General features: G+C 37.3%; 1 long non-coding RNA gene across 1 annotated transcript in view; it reads right to left on the bottom strand.

The window, feature by feature from the left end:
* The window catches only part of LOC122166955, a 176,596-nt gene extending 161,268 nt beyond the window's left edge, over positions 1-15,328 (bottom strand). The window contains exons 1-2 of the long non-coding RNA XR_006170915.1: positions 14,832-15,328; positions 10,208-10,323 (exon numbers count right to left, since the gene is read on the bottom strand). This is a non-coding gene — a long non-coding RNA (uncharacterized LOC122166955). The remainder of the gene's footprint in view (positions 1-10,207; positions 10,324-14,831) is intronic.
* Positions 15,329-16,825: the final 1,497 nt, after the last annotated feature.

Below are 16,825 nucleotides of genomic sequence, written 5' to 3'. Positions count from 1 at the left end.
TTCTCTTCTCTTCTCTTCTCTTCTCTTCTCTTCTCTTCTCTTCTCTTCTCTTTTCCTCTCTTTTCTCTTTCCTTGCCTTGCCTTGCCTTTCCTTTCCTTGCCTTGCCTTGCCTTGCCTTTTCCTTGCCTTCCTTTCCTTATTTCTTTCAACCATTTGGACATATTCTTGTCTGTATGCATGCATGCAAGTGTCACTTTATGAATGTGGATTGCTCTCAATTCTTGGACAATGTTCATAGACACAACTTAAGCTCGATAAGATTTTGACAGATACCTGGAGTGGTGTCACTTCACCCTGTTTTGACAAGCATGTACTGTGAAGTTTTTGTGCAATGCTGAAAAGTTACTGGTTGGTCACCGGAAGTACATGGATCACATCTGGTCCCAAAGTTAAATTCAATTAAGAATTTAAATGGTGTGTGGTCACATGAAACATGCTGAATTACTTAGAAAGAAAAGGAAAGGAAGTAATAAGTGATTCTTACTGAGATATGGCATGTTAAAAAAGGTAGGAAGAAGGGACTAGGGAGAATATAAGTGACATTTCTTCAAACAAAGCTGTGGACTATAGAGAAAGGACTTTGTACCATGACTATGACTCAGTACTGTCACAAAACAAGCAAGGAAGAAGAAAAGGAAGAGGAAGATACGTGTCTGAGGAAATAAAAGCAAATAAAAGGCAAGAAAGGACACATTACTAAAGTGTTTGTTAATAGTTAAAAGTTGAATGCATTTGCTTAATAATAACCATGAGAACTAGGAGATCTATTAATCAGATCTATTAATACAGTGGATTTTGTTGTGGCATTCCTTGGACTACACAAGAGACCTGGAAATATATGGCAAATTGTCTGTTCAACTATACCAAATAATAAAGCACATTAAGTTCATTCATCTCATAGAGCTGCACATGTTGCGTGTGATCATCTTATTTGAAATTCTGGGAGTGACTGAGCTCACTGATGATTTGTGTATTTGTTCAAATAGATTTGTAAATCCAAGGAGAAATTTCTCTGCAGAGCAATCTGAATTGTTGTTATCAGCACTTTGTGTAGCTATTTTTATTCTCTCAAATTGTTCACGAGCTAGTATTGATTTCTGAAAATTGATTTATTCATAAGCATTCACTAAGCAGCTTTGGCAGTTTCTGGACAAGGAAGCATTCATGAATGATGCCCACTCACCCTGAACTGTACATTATGTATGAGTACTTTAGTTCTATGGTATTGCTCATGTTTCTAGCGTGGTAACCTATATTGAAACTAATGATAGATTGTGAATGACATATGCTCAGAAAAGCTTCTTTGGAGGCATAGAGGGAATCTGAAAACAGGTACGGAAGCAGCCATGGTCCCTCCTATACTCATGAATAATCTCATGAGACCTCAGAGAAGTAAATCAACATATTCATTTGTACCTAACCCCATTTGCTATTCCTAGAGCACAAACCTAACCCAGAGGGAAAGAAGAATTTACATGAAAGAGTCGTTAGATAAAATGCATAAACAGTCTTTGAAACACAGATGAGAGAATAGATCTAACTTGCCTCCAAAGTACCTTATTTTAAATCTCTTCAGGTACAAATGAGCTTGAGACTAGGCTTCTTGAAGGCCCAAGTTCTTCAATGATTAGGGCTTCTATCTTTTCTTATAAAGCAAAAAGAGTTTTACTCCTTTACCTACTTTTTAAACACAAGCTACAGAATTGAAGATCTCAAGTGTGAGACATCATTACTGTACTTTAGAACACCTGCAGGAAGAGAAAATTAGATTCAGAGAGGGAAGGCTTATGTGATTTATACCATATATACTTTTTTTTTCTTGTTAAAAAAAGTAATTGATGGAATTTAATCTTAGCCAATATTAGCTGTCAGCTCAGATAATATTTTCCAAATTGAAATTTTGGCTCTGTTCTGAAGAAAGGTCCAAATCAGTGTGATTGAGCAGGTCCTATCAAAACAAAAAGTGATATAGTCAGGAATACGATCAGTGCTCACCAGACTGCAAATCATGTCTCTAATTAGATGCCTATGAGAAACACAGAAACAGATCTGCAAAAACCAAGGTCCTGCCAAAGGGAAACTAATGAGTTCCATAATGTGCAGTGATCTGCAGTTTTGCTTCTGTAGCTTTTGCTTCTCTCATCAGAGGAAACTGAGGGTTAAATGCTAACTTTCTTATCAAATAATGAAATATTAAACAAACACTCATGGCAGCACTGTTGGGACAAAACTTCCCAAGGGTTGTGATGATAAAATTATGGTAAGGATGTCCAGAAAAGAAATATGCTAAGCTAACAAGATTAAAAAGGGTGAGATCATCCATTGATGAATTTATCCCATGACCAAGAACAATGTAATGGGATTAATGATGAGGATTTTTGTTAATAATAAGATGTGGGTTGATGCCTGAGAGAAAGTTCACTGGTCACAACAATTGCAGTGAGTTTCATGTGTAAAGACAACATAATAATGCTTAATTGGCAAAATGCCTTGTAAAAAGAAGCATTTGCTATCACTTTATGGGAAAGCTCTACGGAATTTAATAGACAACTGTAATTTTCTTTCTATTAATATTTGACTTTTTGACAAGCCCAGCTAATGGAAACACTTTGTTCATGGCAAAGGTTTTGGTATAGCTGAAAAACCCTTCCAAATAATTGTATTTGCTATAGGTTATAACAAGTAGTGTATTTAGAAAGAAGCATGTCTAGGCTATGTGCTCTCTTTGGCCACAGGGACGGTCTTTCCTGTGGGATTTTCCTACCAGCACATCACGGAATTTTTCCTCTCACCCTTTGAGCTTTGTTTAGAAACTGTAATGTTTAGATTCCATGAATTTGGACAGACCCCTTTCACCTTGCCTGGTTGTTCCTGGATATTCCTTGGGGAACAGCTGAAGTCCATGCATTATAAAGAAGTCTACCATGTTCCACACTGGTAACCTCCTGTTCTCCTTGTGGCTATTCAGCATTAATTAATTTCACCAATTCTGCAAGATTAATTTTGGATAGTACTACTTAAGTTTAGAAATATATATATATATTTTTTTTTAAAGTGAAGACGGATCAGAAATCAACTACATTTATTCAGGTGATGATAAAAACTGTTCTGTCATAATACTTCACCCCCTTTCACCTATGTGCTAGGGAGGCCAGATCAATATGATTATTATTGCTAGCAAAAGTTTCTACCAGAAAATAGAAATACTTCATGCTTCTGACTGCAAAATCACTTTTGAATCTGTATGTGACATGGGGAAATCTTCACAGAAGCTCCTTATTTGATAAGAAAGTGGCTTCTTCATTCAGAAAAAAAAATAAAAATAAAAATAAAAAGTGTAAAATTTCATTAACATCATAATTCTTAAAATACTAACCAGCTGAACTGTGAAAGGCCTGTAATGTATTTCTTCCTTATTATATATGGGGAGTTTCAGACACCAAAATATGATGTTGTGAGCACTGTGAAATCATTGGTAATAATTGTTAAAAAATTATTCTACAGGATATTGTGTTAGAAGACCATCCAGGTAAAAATGTAAGTGTTCTCCAAAAGCAGAGAGATCTAGAAAGACTCAGTCTTAATGGGATTTGTTGATTGAAAAGATACAGTTACAAGTAGTTAGAGAGCGCTAAAGAAATGTGTGGTTAACACATGCTTTGAAGTTTTCCATATAACTACTCTTTCATAACGAGAAGCAATGCTTGCACTCTGTTGAACCCTAATGACTTCCCTAGAACAACCTACATTCAGAGAGCTCACAGGGTATGTGTTTGAATGTTTTCAAGACTATATTTATGTTTATACTCCTAACATGGACTTAAATCTCCACATCTTTTTTTTTATTGGCTTTCCCCAATTTAGACCAAAACCAGTTCTTGAAATAATTAACATTTTTACAACTAAGAAGTCCTGTATAGTGCATAGGTGCTTGTTTTCAACTGAATTGCAGCTGAATCATATCTAAAATAATCTTAATAATAATCTTGAAGTATTTGCCAACTCTATCATCTATTAACTTTTTACGGTAGGCAAACATTTCATGTTTTACTGACATACTCTGAAAACATGTACAGAGGGACTAACTACGCGTGAGGGCAAGGGAGTTATCCTTAATTTGTAATTTCCTCTTATTGTAAATTACACCTGTTCTGCATCTTTATGGCCTCCTTCCATCTTGAAATGTTACTGTGTTACTTTTCTGTTTAACTTACGCACCTTAAATGTTGTAAAAACTACTGTAAAAGTCAATAAAAATGCAATAACATCGTGTCAATCAAAAGCAATGGAGCAATCGCTATTGAGCAAACAATTTGAAAGCTATAGCTAAAATGCAATTGCACCATGTTGCAATTGATTAAAGATATGAATCAGAAAATTAAAAGTTTTCTCCAGTTTTATTTATTACCAGCTGCTTAATTTGTAGAGCTGTTACCATGATCCTATCTAAAATCTTGTAAGGAGGCTAACAGTACAAACAGCGATACAGTCTTGTGTGGCACCCATTAATATGGATTATCCATGACTGTCCTAGATGCATAATTGTTCAGAAAAGTTGCCACAATACACGTCTAATTCTGTTCTGTTGATGTGAATACTCAGGTAGGAAAATCTTTTATTTGGAATAAAAGAATAGTTATGCTAGTTCAGACCACAAGCCCATCCAGTAAATACTCAAGGGAGACTATAATAACAGAAGAACTGTACAGTCATTCTTCTCCATATGATCTCAGTGATGTGGCTCAGGAACCTCTTGACCCAGCACTGCACACCTCTGTTTTTTAAAGATCATTTGTTGGATTTTTCTCCTATGCACATACCTATAATCACTTCTGGAATCCAATGTAGAACAAGGATGAATGACGCTGAAACAGCTTTCAAGCAACTGGCTGTGGCTAAGCTGATTTCAGGCCTTACTATAATTTTATGTTGGAAGACAAAATTCATGGGACCACTGACATGGATCAAAAGCACAGAGTACAGTGGAAGTTATCATTGTGGGACGGGGATATGGGAGATAGGAGATCTGATAAATTCAAAGGCAGTGTGGGTTGTTTCACTTCCCCATTCTACGGAGCTGAGCTAGCTTCTTCAAGAATCTGCCTACCTTTCTGGTAAATATAACAATTTGAGTCTCAGCTGGCTTTATACACAGCAGTTAAATAAGCAATCATAAGCTATGTCATCATAAATAAAAGCCTTATTGAGCTCAGGCAATGAAATCCGATCAATAGAGGACACTCATCCCCAGTGAAAGCAACAGCTAATGCTCTGTGGTTCCTGGTGGATACGCTGTCATTGTATTTTAAAACCACAAGGAATTCCCTGTGTCATCAGCAATGACCACTTTATTGCTGCTGAATTAGGAAATGAGCGAGGCTAAAGGTACATTTGAATTCCACAAACTCATTCATGTAATCCATCTTCTAATGTAGGTGATCACCTGGCTATCTCTTGGACTTGGAGAGGGGCAGAGAAAGAAAAACAAGATCTTCTCTGAGCTTCAACTTACCCCCAGTATCAGACCATGGTGTTTTCTGCTCTTTCCACTGAAACAAGGCAAATTAAGGCTGATTACCAGCAAAACATAAAGGAATGTGCTAATCCACATTTATGCCTATTCCTCTGGTCAGAAATCCAAACACAAAACAGAACTGTAAGTTTTCACGAAGTATCACACTTTCCAACGTTTGCTAGACTAAAAATTTCCTTTACTTAAAGATGAAAATTCTCTTTCAAAGTAACTCCATTAATTTTTGTGAGACAAGGATTTTAAAAAATGAATGGCTCCAGCTTGTAGTCAATCATTTCATTTTTGCCTGAAAAAGCTGATTTGTTCAAACAGGGAAACTATATAGCACACCCTGCTCCACCAGTACTTTAAAAATCTTCTTATGTCATGGAATATTATGGATGAATCAGAAGTTTTAACAAAATGAAAATTACCTAAGTTAATTTTGCAGTTCTACTACCTATCCTACATTATATACTATCTTAAATAGCATCAGATCTTTTAGTTCAGTCAAAGAAGTGAACAAATTTCACTGAACTACAACAGAAAACTCCATATGCAAATATGAAAAGAGAATAGAAGAGCAATTTGAAATAATTCATTTCTCTCTTGCTTAATGAATTATTGATTTGTACTTTCCTTTTGAATGATGGTGCTCTGATGTGATAAATATTGATTTGAATCTTTATACAAATATTGTATATCATCAGCAGGTTATGGCAACAGAATAATACATAATGAGATAAACCTGAAGGAATGGAATAATGCAAAAAATATTATGAGATGCCATGAGAGTGTACTTGTTGGGGGTTGCATATGTAAAATAGCAAATGGAAATGAAAGTAATATATCCAGGGGGTATGATAATGATGCAGAATTATAGAAAGTTTACATTTGGGTTAATGCTGAACAGGGAACATTTAAAATGAAAAATAAATACTTTCTGCTTCTAGTAATTCTTCTAACTTGACATTTCTTGCAGCCACAAGTGCAGAGCTGTCATAGAGTCAGAGAGCTCTCCTACACTGCACATGTACACAAGCTTTAACTTCATGCGCAGCCATTCATGACAATGGGAACTACACAGTCAAAAGACAAAAGAAAAGTGCTGAGAGCAGTAAACACATAGATAATCCTGTCCACCAAACAACTTTGAATTCCCTTTATGCACCATTTATTTCAGACAAAAAAGCTGCTGAGAGATTTACGTCAAAGTGATTTCCACAGCTCAGCTGCTCAAGGCTGGGGATATGATTGAAGCACTGATCTACACTTTCCCTGCAACCTGTCTCTACCCCTCTCATGACATTCCTGGGGATGGGAGACCTGATATGCTCTTCCTCAGGTCCATTTCTGGGATCACCTGGCTGTATTTTGTCAGCTTGGGTAAAGGGAAAAGGCCTGTGTTTGCTGAGACAATGAAAAGAACATTTATTTCTTTTTTCCCTTGGACAACAGTAGTACCCCAATACTGGTTATTCTTCCTTTGGGCTATGTGCAGTGAGCAGACTGGGAAGATCTCCATCATCCTTCTCCCAAGCACACTTAGAAGCAGGGAGCAATCCTATGATATTCACATGGGAGATAATGTGAACATCATGCTCAGGGTGTCAAAATATCCTGGTCTTTGTCAGCACAAAAGAAATACATATCCTGATCTAAAATACTCAGTTTTAATGCTAACCCCTCAAGGAGCATGGCTGCTCTATGACAGCAAGCACTCGCTAACTTGTACATTCACAACTATTGACCTATAACCAGTATCCTCCTAGACTGAGAAAATAAAAAATATTGTTGTGCAAGTAGGTCCTAGCACACATGTTCAGATTAGCAGAAACAAAGCTGGGCCAATGAGAGGTGATTACTGTGCTCCCTCTCTCTCCAGAATCACCACTTGCATGCCCAGCATCATCCAGGGTGAGCTGCTATTTGTCTTGGTGTAGGTCAACAGTAGAATAAGACCCCTTTGATCAGAAACAAGCCAGCATTCATTTGTGCATTTCCACAAACACTGACCTGCTTATTGTAAACCCCTGACTCAATAAAGTACCTGCAGGTAGAACCAAACATATTGCTAACTATGTTAGGCAAGGTGTACACGCAAGAATAGAAAAGCAAATGTGTATAGCTACCCACACCACTGATACTTCTTTTCCAAACACATGCTTTTGTCATTGACCACACTCTTTTCAAGTGCCTCTCCAGGCTCAATGGTCTATCAAGAGCAGGTTTGAATGAGATTCCCCTGACAATTTTTCACAAGATGTTTTCACAGGAGCAGTGGGCTAACAGAGTTGAAATCTTAGCGTTTCCTAATTTCACCAACATGAAGTATCAAATTTCTATCATTCTCTCAATTCCCAGGAAATATTTCTCATTTTAATTTAGGAAAAAGTAATTTCTTTTTTTTTTTTTTAACCATTATAATTAAAAAAAAAAAAAAAAAAGAAAGAAAAAAACAAAAAGAAAGAAAGAAACAAACAAACAAAAAAAACCCCACACAGAAAATATCAATTTAAAACCAACTAGCAAGTACACTGAGACTAAAGAAGGTATAATTCATATATTTTTTACCTTCCCGCATACTTATCAGTGTTTTGGAACATGGTGTGTACACAGCTCTACTTAGTCAAGGGTAGATCAACATCCTGTGGTCCTACATATGGAGTGGGAGAATTAAACTTGATGTCCCAGTTTACATATAGTTGGGAAAAAATAGATCTCAGAGCTGCATACTCATAGTCATTATGGCATTTGCATTATGACAAATTTAAAATTGGTATTCTAGGTTACGGGCAGTGCTATAAAGCTTGCTTTCCATGCTGCACTTTGCAAGCTCATTTAAAATGTGCTCTTCCACGACATGATGAGAACACAAATTATAATTAGGAAAGTAACCCAAGCAGAAAATTAGTCTGGAAGATTAGTCTGAGAGTGTTCCTGGAGACAAAGGGATCCTGTGTCTTAACTTTACTGTCTTGGTATAGAAAGAGATTGATACAGAAGATAAAGATGAGGACACATTTGGCTTTCAGAAAGAAAAAGGCTTTGCAAGTATGTACACAGGTAAAATCCATAATGTTCAAGTTGTGCAAACAGTAAAACAGCACCTAATGCCAGTTCTGTGGTTGCTCACATCATTGTCTTTACCTATTTGTTGTTGTTGTTTGTTTGTTTTGTTTTTATATCCAGAATACTCTGCAAAGGTAAAAATTCATCTTTATGAGAAGAAATAAAGGGCTGCCAAATGCCACACTGTACCCAGAGCCTACTTCCACATGCAAATGCACCCAACACTTTCTACCAGCGTGAGGCTAGCTATAAATGTTGAGATCTGGAAAAAAAAAAAAAAAAATGGTTTCAAAGCATCATTCTGAAATGAGGTCTGGATAAAAAAGCAGAAAGTGTCAACAAGTGCTTGCTTCCACTGGATAGTAAAACAAATTATGTTGAGGAACATAAGAGCAAGCAAGAAAAATCTGAGAATGGTACTACTTAAGATCTCTTCTGGAAAATTTTTGAGGGATTTAAGAGGAAAGACAAATAAAAATAAAAAGAACTAGAACTAGGTAATTCTATAACTTCTAGAAAGGCTGGAACAATCCAGTAGTCAGAAAACTATACCTACCTTTGAGGTGTGTCATCTTGTAGAAAGGAGACCTGGATTCTACTTGGTGGTTATGTCGTATTCAAAGGGAAGGATCATAGTTTTCTGTTAAATCTTATTTACTAGTTTACTAGGGGTTGAGATCCTTGAGGTATCTGGTAATACATAGGTTGCTGTGAAAGTAATGCCTCCCATTTATTTTCATTGAAATTACAACAAAGAACACTAATAAAACTAATTGATAGAGTAAATTCTCAGTAACGAAAAAGTATTTTTCAACATGGTCACCACCATGAGCTGTGCACTTTTGCTAATCATGAAAGCAGATCCTGTGTGTCGCGCTTGTAAAAATCTGCACCGATGGAAATGACACGCTATCACAGTCACCACTGCTGAAACACACCTGCCATTGCCTCTTTGTGCTCACATCCAGTCTTTGGTCTCTACAGATGTTCAGCAAATGTCATTGAGTGTCTATGAGTGCCATTTCTTCTGCATGGAGGAATTCAATTCCACACCTTTGCTTCATATGCACTTCCATGTCAGACACCATTGTTTCAAACTTACCCTCTACTACCACCGGCCACATGGTAGCATAGTGTAATGGGATACTGATGGAAGGTTCAGTCTCTGCTGCCATATCACCAACACCTCCTGGTGAACCATGACATTGCCTTTTCCCTGACTATGGACTGTTGTCCAGAACCTTTCTTGATTTCATGTTCTGTCTACTGCAGCTCCTTTTTTTAGATTAGAGAATTACTCTCTAAGTGCAGTATCTACTCTAGATGTGTTCATCATTCCTTTTCAATTCTTTTCTATCTGAACTAAATAAAACAAGAGGGATAGAGGTTGCAAATGAGAGCAGAAACAGCAGCAGGAAAGGGTTACCCTACTGTTTTTATGGGATGTTACTTGATGATTTGGGTAATGTACAAAGACACCAAAACGCATTCGACTCTGACACAATCTCAGCCCCAAATCCATCATATTGATTCTGCAAGAACCCAAATGATCCTAAGCAGCTGGAGAACAGGCCTGCACCATGTTCATCTAGGTGGCACATGTACTTCTATTGCCTACTCACAGTCTTGTCGGAGCATCTTGTCTCAATGACAAAATAATGTGGAGAATCAGGCAGCAACTGGTCACAGCAATAAGAAATCCAGCACAGGAAAATGCTCCAGGAAGTGCTGCTTGGACCTAGGAGAAAAAAGCAGGTGCACTGTGGCTGCTTGATCATTCCATATCAAGACTGAACAACATTATGACTATCAGTTTCTCATTCATTTATTTAAGAAATTAAAATGTACTACTTTCAACGTGTCCAGGAATTTGGGAAAAGGGAGTTATAATTTCACTATAATATGTGGTCTGAGGCATGGTGAAAACATGGATACTGTGTGTATTCAAATCCATGACTGGCCAGAATGTCCTCCAGCAGCAGCATTTCATGCAGACCTTAATACCAAACTTCTGTGTAGAGGTAATTTTAAAACTTGTTTGGAGTAAGTAGGTGTTAAAGAACATTTCTGGGGCACAGAAACTCCTGATGTGGGCTGTAGAACAAACTAAAAGCTCCTAAGCAAAAACTTTATGTGTCATCTTACTATTGAAAAGTACATAAACACCTTCGTGGCTAAAGCTCCTCTCTTAACTTGTAACACTGGGACATGTGTTGCTAATTTCCAAGATCCGTTTTGCAAGTTTTAGGCAAACCATTTTTTTTTATTATTATTATTTTTTATTTGTATGCAAAATGTCAAAATCATTTACAGAGGGAAAGCATTTCCTGCAAAGAAAGAAATTGGGAAAAAAAATGCAAATTAATTTTTGGTTCATGTCAGAGCCTCTGCATGGGTTTTATTTTTGATGAAGAATAAAGAATATATAATCATCGACTACAAAAATAGCAAGGATGTTGCAGAAGGACTGGGCAAATGGAAATTTCAGTTTTGATTATTGATTCCTCTCCTATGCATTTTCAGAGAAATACCTTCTGGAATATAGCTATGTATGATAAGCTAATTTAATCTTAAATCTCTGGTTTGGTGACATTTACAGGATATTTAACACTTTCCAAAACTGTGACAGTATTTATACTCTTGGATGCAGTTTTAGGAGCCTACTTTCAAGTTTTAAAATACTGACTCATAGACTGCTCATAATGTGAGAGAAACATCCTTTAGAACATGTCTAAGATGACAAGAATAATGGTGTTAGGCTAAAAACCTGGTTGAAGAAACAAAAGCCTACCAGGAAGGCAGATAATCTCCTTGTGTAAAACTGCATAGGGTATGCTGCAATCTCCTTATGAAAGGATTGAAACCAAGGGACATCTTGGGCTGTACAAACACTTACTGAGATGGAACTGCAGCTCTGTGGTGGATTACTGGCTGGGTGGATGGAGAACACCCACGCTCAGCTGCAGCATTTAGCCAGCATGTGGAAAAAGTTATTATTTACATTTTATTATCTAACTAGGCAATAGCATTTCTAAAAAGTTCAGTGCTTCTGTTTGGTGGAGTTCTCTGAATCCAAGAAGCAGGATATCCTGTAAATACAATTTTCTGCCTTCTCCATTTAAGAATGCTTGTTTCTTGTTATACAAACCTGAGTTCTGATGATTAAAAAAAAAAAAAATCTCTATTTTTGACACTAGAACAACAGCAAAAACAAACAAAAAAAAACCTCTAAAAAAAACCACTTATATTATTAATTGCAATGATTGAAAAGAAATGGCATAACAAGCCTTGTAGTTTTGCTAGCAAAGGACTAGGCAGACCCATAGTTATTCTTCTTTGAAAAAATAGCACATTATGTGAGCTCCTTTTCAGGATTTTAGAAATTACTAGGAAATCTAGTGTTTTTCTGAAAGCTTGCAAGCCATGCTATGATCTTTTTGGTGAATTTTGCAATAGTTGGTAGGACTGAGGAAACTAGAAAAGCTCTGCTTTCCTGGGGCATTTCAGCAGTTCCTCCTTTCCACCCTCCTACAGATTTTTTTAAAAATGGTATGATTTATCCAGACTGGCCAAATGAAAGAAAATGTAGAAGCGTGTCTTACAGCCTCAGGCTTTCAAGCTCAGAGAGGAAGGGATTAAAGTTCCAGATGCACATGTGCACCCATGCTGTCAGAGCGTGTGGTCCCAAGATTATGTATAATGCCCAGATGAGAAATTTTCCCTTAGATTTCAAACTCACAGATTGCTCTCTTGTTCCTCTTCTCTTGCTGCCTGACTACTGCATTTTTCATTGATGACACAACTATACCTTCTGTTAAAGACACTGTTCAGCCAATATCCAGGAGCATTTTGAAGAGACGAGCCACGATTATTCTCCTTTTGTTAGGATTTCTTTTAAGATCTCTAGATGTATAGATACACCATTAAACTAAATCTGTGTCCACATTAGTGCTCTTCAGCATCCCCAAAACATCAAAAAGAACTAACTGCAGAAAAAAAAAAAACCCTCACATTTATTTCTGTCTTCAGTAGCATTTACACAGAATCACAGAATTATAGGGGTCTGAAAGGGCCTCTGGAGATCATCCAGTCCAATCGTCCTGCTAAAGCATGTTTATTTCAGTGGGTCACACAGGAAAGCATGCAGGTGAGTTATGAATATCTCCAGAGGAGACTCTACCACCTCTCTGGGCAGCCTATGCCAAAGCTGTGTGGCTCTCAAAATAAAGATTTTTTTAAATCATATTAATATAAAACTTCCTGTTTTCCAGTTTGTGACCATTGCCCCTTGTCCTGTTACTGAGCATCATCAAAAAAAGCCTAGCCCCCATCCACTTAACTCCAGTCCTGTAGATACTTATAAGCACTGATAAGGATCCCCTTTCAGCCTTCTCTTCTCCAGGCTGATGTGTCCCAGGTATTTCAACCTAGCCTTTCACGGGAGATGCTCCAGACTATTAATCATCATTGTGGCCACCTGCTGGACTCTTTCTTGGAAATCCCTATCTTTCTTGAACTCCTGAGGCCAGAACTGGACAACGTACTCCAGAAAAGGCCTCATCAGGGCAGAGTGGAGGGGGATGATCACCTTCCTCAATTCTCTGGCCACACTTTTTACTGCAGCCCAGGATGTCTTCTTGACCACAAGGGCATACTGCTGAATTTTGGTCAACTGTTGTCCACTGGGACACCCAGATCCTTCTCTGCAGAGCTCTTTCCAGCAGATCATCTCCTAACTTTTACTGATGCATGTGATTAATCCAACTCTTGCCCTTGTTGAACCTCATAAGTTTCCTCTTTACCTAGCTCTCACTGAATGGCAGCAATGGCTTCTAGTGTGTCAGCCACTCCTCCCAGCTTTGTATCACCTTCAAACTTGCTGAGAGTGTATTTTATCCCTTCATCCAGATCATTTATGAAAATATTGAACCAGATCAGATACAGTATTGAACCCTAGGGAACAGCACTAGTTACAGTCCTCCAACAGGACTCTGTGCTGCTGATTACAACTCTCTGAACTCTTCCAGTCATCCAGTTCTCAGTCCACCTCAGTCTTTCAGACTGTCCTCCCAGGAGAGGTGCTCCATCCCTTGGATGAAACTCCGATATTTTGTTGGTCACCATTGTAAATTAGCCACTGCAGCAGATAACCATCTGAACACCAAGGCAACAACATGACTCAAGCTCCAAGATCTGCCTCTGCTGGAGGCTGGAGGATGTAGGGGAAGCTGCAGCCTGATTCAACACTGGATCACCATAGTTAAGTGCAAACAGAATGACCAAACACTTTCTAGTTTCTTTAGTTTCCCATGTCTTTTATTTTAGCTTGGAATTGGTGTGTTGTGCAAGATCCAGACTACTAAAACTTCCTTACTGAAATGTTAAAGGAGAAACGGAATGAAAAGGAAAAGAGAAAATAGTTTTAGTGTTGTTTTGTACTACTCTGCTTTTCAGCATCTTCCAGGTCTACTGGTGTCCCTTTAAGAATGCTCTTATCTTTGTTTATAGAAGCTAGCAGCTTTAAAAATACAGTAATTAACATGTTCATAGCGTAAATGCTAATCATTTAACATGTCAAGCATTTTCATCCCCTACTGAATCAATATGAATTATTAAAACAGACTTTTTAAGACCTTTAAAATCAACGCTCTAAGCATGCACTAAAGAACCACACCACTGACATATGGGAGCACCAAGTTATAAATTCATGTGTTAGACTGTCTGACACACTTGTTCTCTTTGATGAGGAAAAGAAAAGACAAAAACCTCCCCCCAAAATTTTATATTCAGAATTACATAATCTGTATGCATAAGTGAAATACATTTGTGAAAGGTTTTGTAATTTATTGTATAGAAAGCCCTAAAGAGTGAAAAAAATGAAAGAAAAAACAGACATAACATATTCAGGTTAAGAAATAATATTTTCCATAGCAGAACTGTGTGACAGTCCAAAAAGATCTTGAAACAATAAATATATAAATTTAATAAAAAACAAATCCAAAGGGTGAAAGTTACATTTCCCAGTTTATAATAAAATGCTTTCAACTTTGCTATTGATCATGAAAAGTACTGTATATGATTTGGAAATTAAACAAACAGACAAACAAAAAACCAAAAGAATTAGTAATTAACACTAACACCAAAAATGAAGGTCTTCCCCATCTTTATTGCAGAAAGGATAAGAAAAATGTTTATATTTTCAAATGTCTGCAAATTAGAGAAGAATTTATTAGGCATGCATCTTACCTTGTATCCAGCTGAAGTACTCTTGTACTTTAAGAGACATGAAGCAACTTCTGTGTATATATATATATGCCTGCATCAGACGGCTATTTCTTGATCAACGCATTGAAATAAGATAACAAAACTTTTTTTCTTACTGTTACAGATACAGAAGAAATGAAGTTTTGCAATCAGATGCAAGCCATCGCAAAAACAGTGGTTTCAAATAATTTTTTCATATCAGATTGCACAGTGCTGGTGCTAACATTTTGTTCTACTTGAGCAATCAGATAACGGCCTGGATGTTAATAACCGAGGAGTTGTTCTTCCTATGTGAAAAGCTTTTATGCCCAATAAATTAACTGTTAGGTGTTCTTCACAAAGTCGCAGTACTTCACTGCACCTATACCACATTTTCAGTGGGAGTGCAAAAGCAGAGAACCCTGAAGCATATACAGTTAAGCTAACTCACACCAGCTTGGAATGTAGCCTCTTCTATATCTTGATCTACTTGATCTCAGGTAAAAGTTGAAGCTCTACCTGGTTGATACTAAATCCTTTCTTTATTGTGAGAAAGAAGGAAACTCATTTCAGAAAAGTTAAAATTTTACTAGATGTGTGTACTCAGAAATGACGTATGAGGGTTTGTATTCTGATAGGAGATAAGAGCTTCTTTCCTACCTTGAAAAGTAGATCTTAAACCCACATCACCCTTCACCAGGAGAAAGTTCAGCACAAAGCCTCAGATGCTTTCAGATTAGCATAAATTATAGCGAATAGACAAATGGAAGATGAAAAACTTCAGCTCTGAATGAAGTAAGTCAGCCACTGTAAGGGGCATTTTCATGTCTGTGGGAAGAAGCTTTTTTATTTACTTTATGTTTGGTGGGAATATCTTGCAGTCAGTCTCTTGTGATTTCAAAGCAAAAAATATTTTCACAACAGGACATGAAATATGCATGAGAGATGTGAGCATGGTCTACTGCTTTCTAAATCATCTAGTGATAGTCCTTCAACAACTCTTGGTGAGCTATTACACCATCCTCACCACACTTTTATTTTTTTTTTTCTGAGAACTCAGAAGCACTGTTACACCTGAATGGCCATCTGACTTCTCAAAACTGTTTGGAAAGGATTCATGCTTCACCAGGTTGGTGTGGGTGCTTGGAGCTCCAATACGTGCCACTGAAAATAAATACAGACAGACTTAAAAACCTGGAAGGTGGGAGAGCTGAAATCTTAGTAGATTTCCCTACTTACATTCTCTTTATCCGAACATAAAGTAATTTCATGTTCTTTCCTTTCGTTCTGTTGACTTTTATCTTATTGTACCTGAAATATCTGCTCCTGAATTCAGAGGTCCAGAGACAGAATCACGGCCTAAGTACAAATTGAATCACAATTTGCAATTTGTATTGGAATTTCACAACACAAAGAGCATAACAATGAAACCCTAGACCAAAATCTTAATAAAGTAGCTTTGGGAAATCGGTAAACCAATCATTATAAGAATGACTGGGGGTAAATGTGAATCTCCCTGACTATGAGCAGCGTGAAGAGGTATGAAGAACTTGCACTTAGATTTTCTTCAGCGATAGTGAAAGGACCAGATGAGGCTGAACTCTTAAAGGGAAAGGAAGAAGAGGTACAAAGTAGCGTGATGGTGCTGTTGATGAGGATGCTCTTGGGAAGTGATGGCTGAGTTAGCCACTGTGTGAATATAACCAAATAGTACAACTCTTAAGCAACTCTAGAACTGTATTTATGTAATAGAAGTAGCAGCCCTGTGTGAGAAGAAGAATGCAGAAATATCTCAATATGGCTGAACCACAGATGCTGGAAACAGGAATTTTCTATAATACATTACAGATCCTCACCAAGTATGAGTCTCTACAGATTTTAAGCATAAAACTGATCAGTGGATAATGTGGGTCTCCAAAGGGTTCAGTGGGTTCATTTGCTCTAGCTAAGACTTTCAGTGCTAAGAGTTGCCTAGGCTTAAGCATCCCATAAACTTA

The sequence above is a fragment of the Centrocercus urophasianus genome, unplaced genomic scaffold (assembly GCF_019232065.1).
Source record: "Centrocercus urophasianus isolate 14NV4802_14NV808 unplaced genomic scaffold, USGS_Curo_1.0 seq_35, whole genome shotgun sequence".
In the NCBI taxonomy this organism is placed as follows: Eukaryota; Metazoa; Chordata; class Aves; order Galliformes; family Phasianidae; genus Centrocercus; species Centrocercus urophasianus.
Note: the sequence above shows the minus strand (reverse complement) of the source record. Positions and strands in the feature narration are given on the sequence as shown.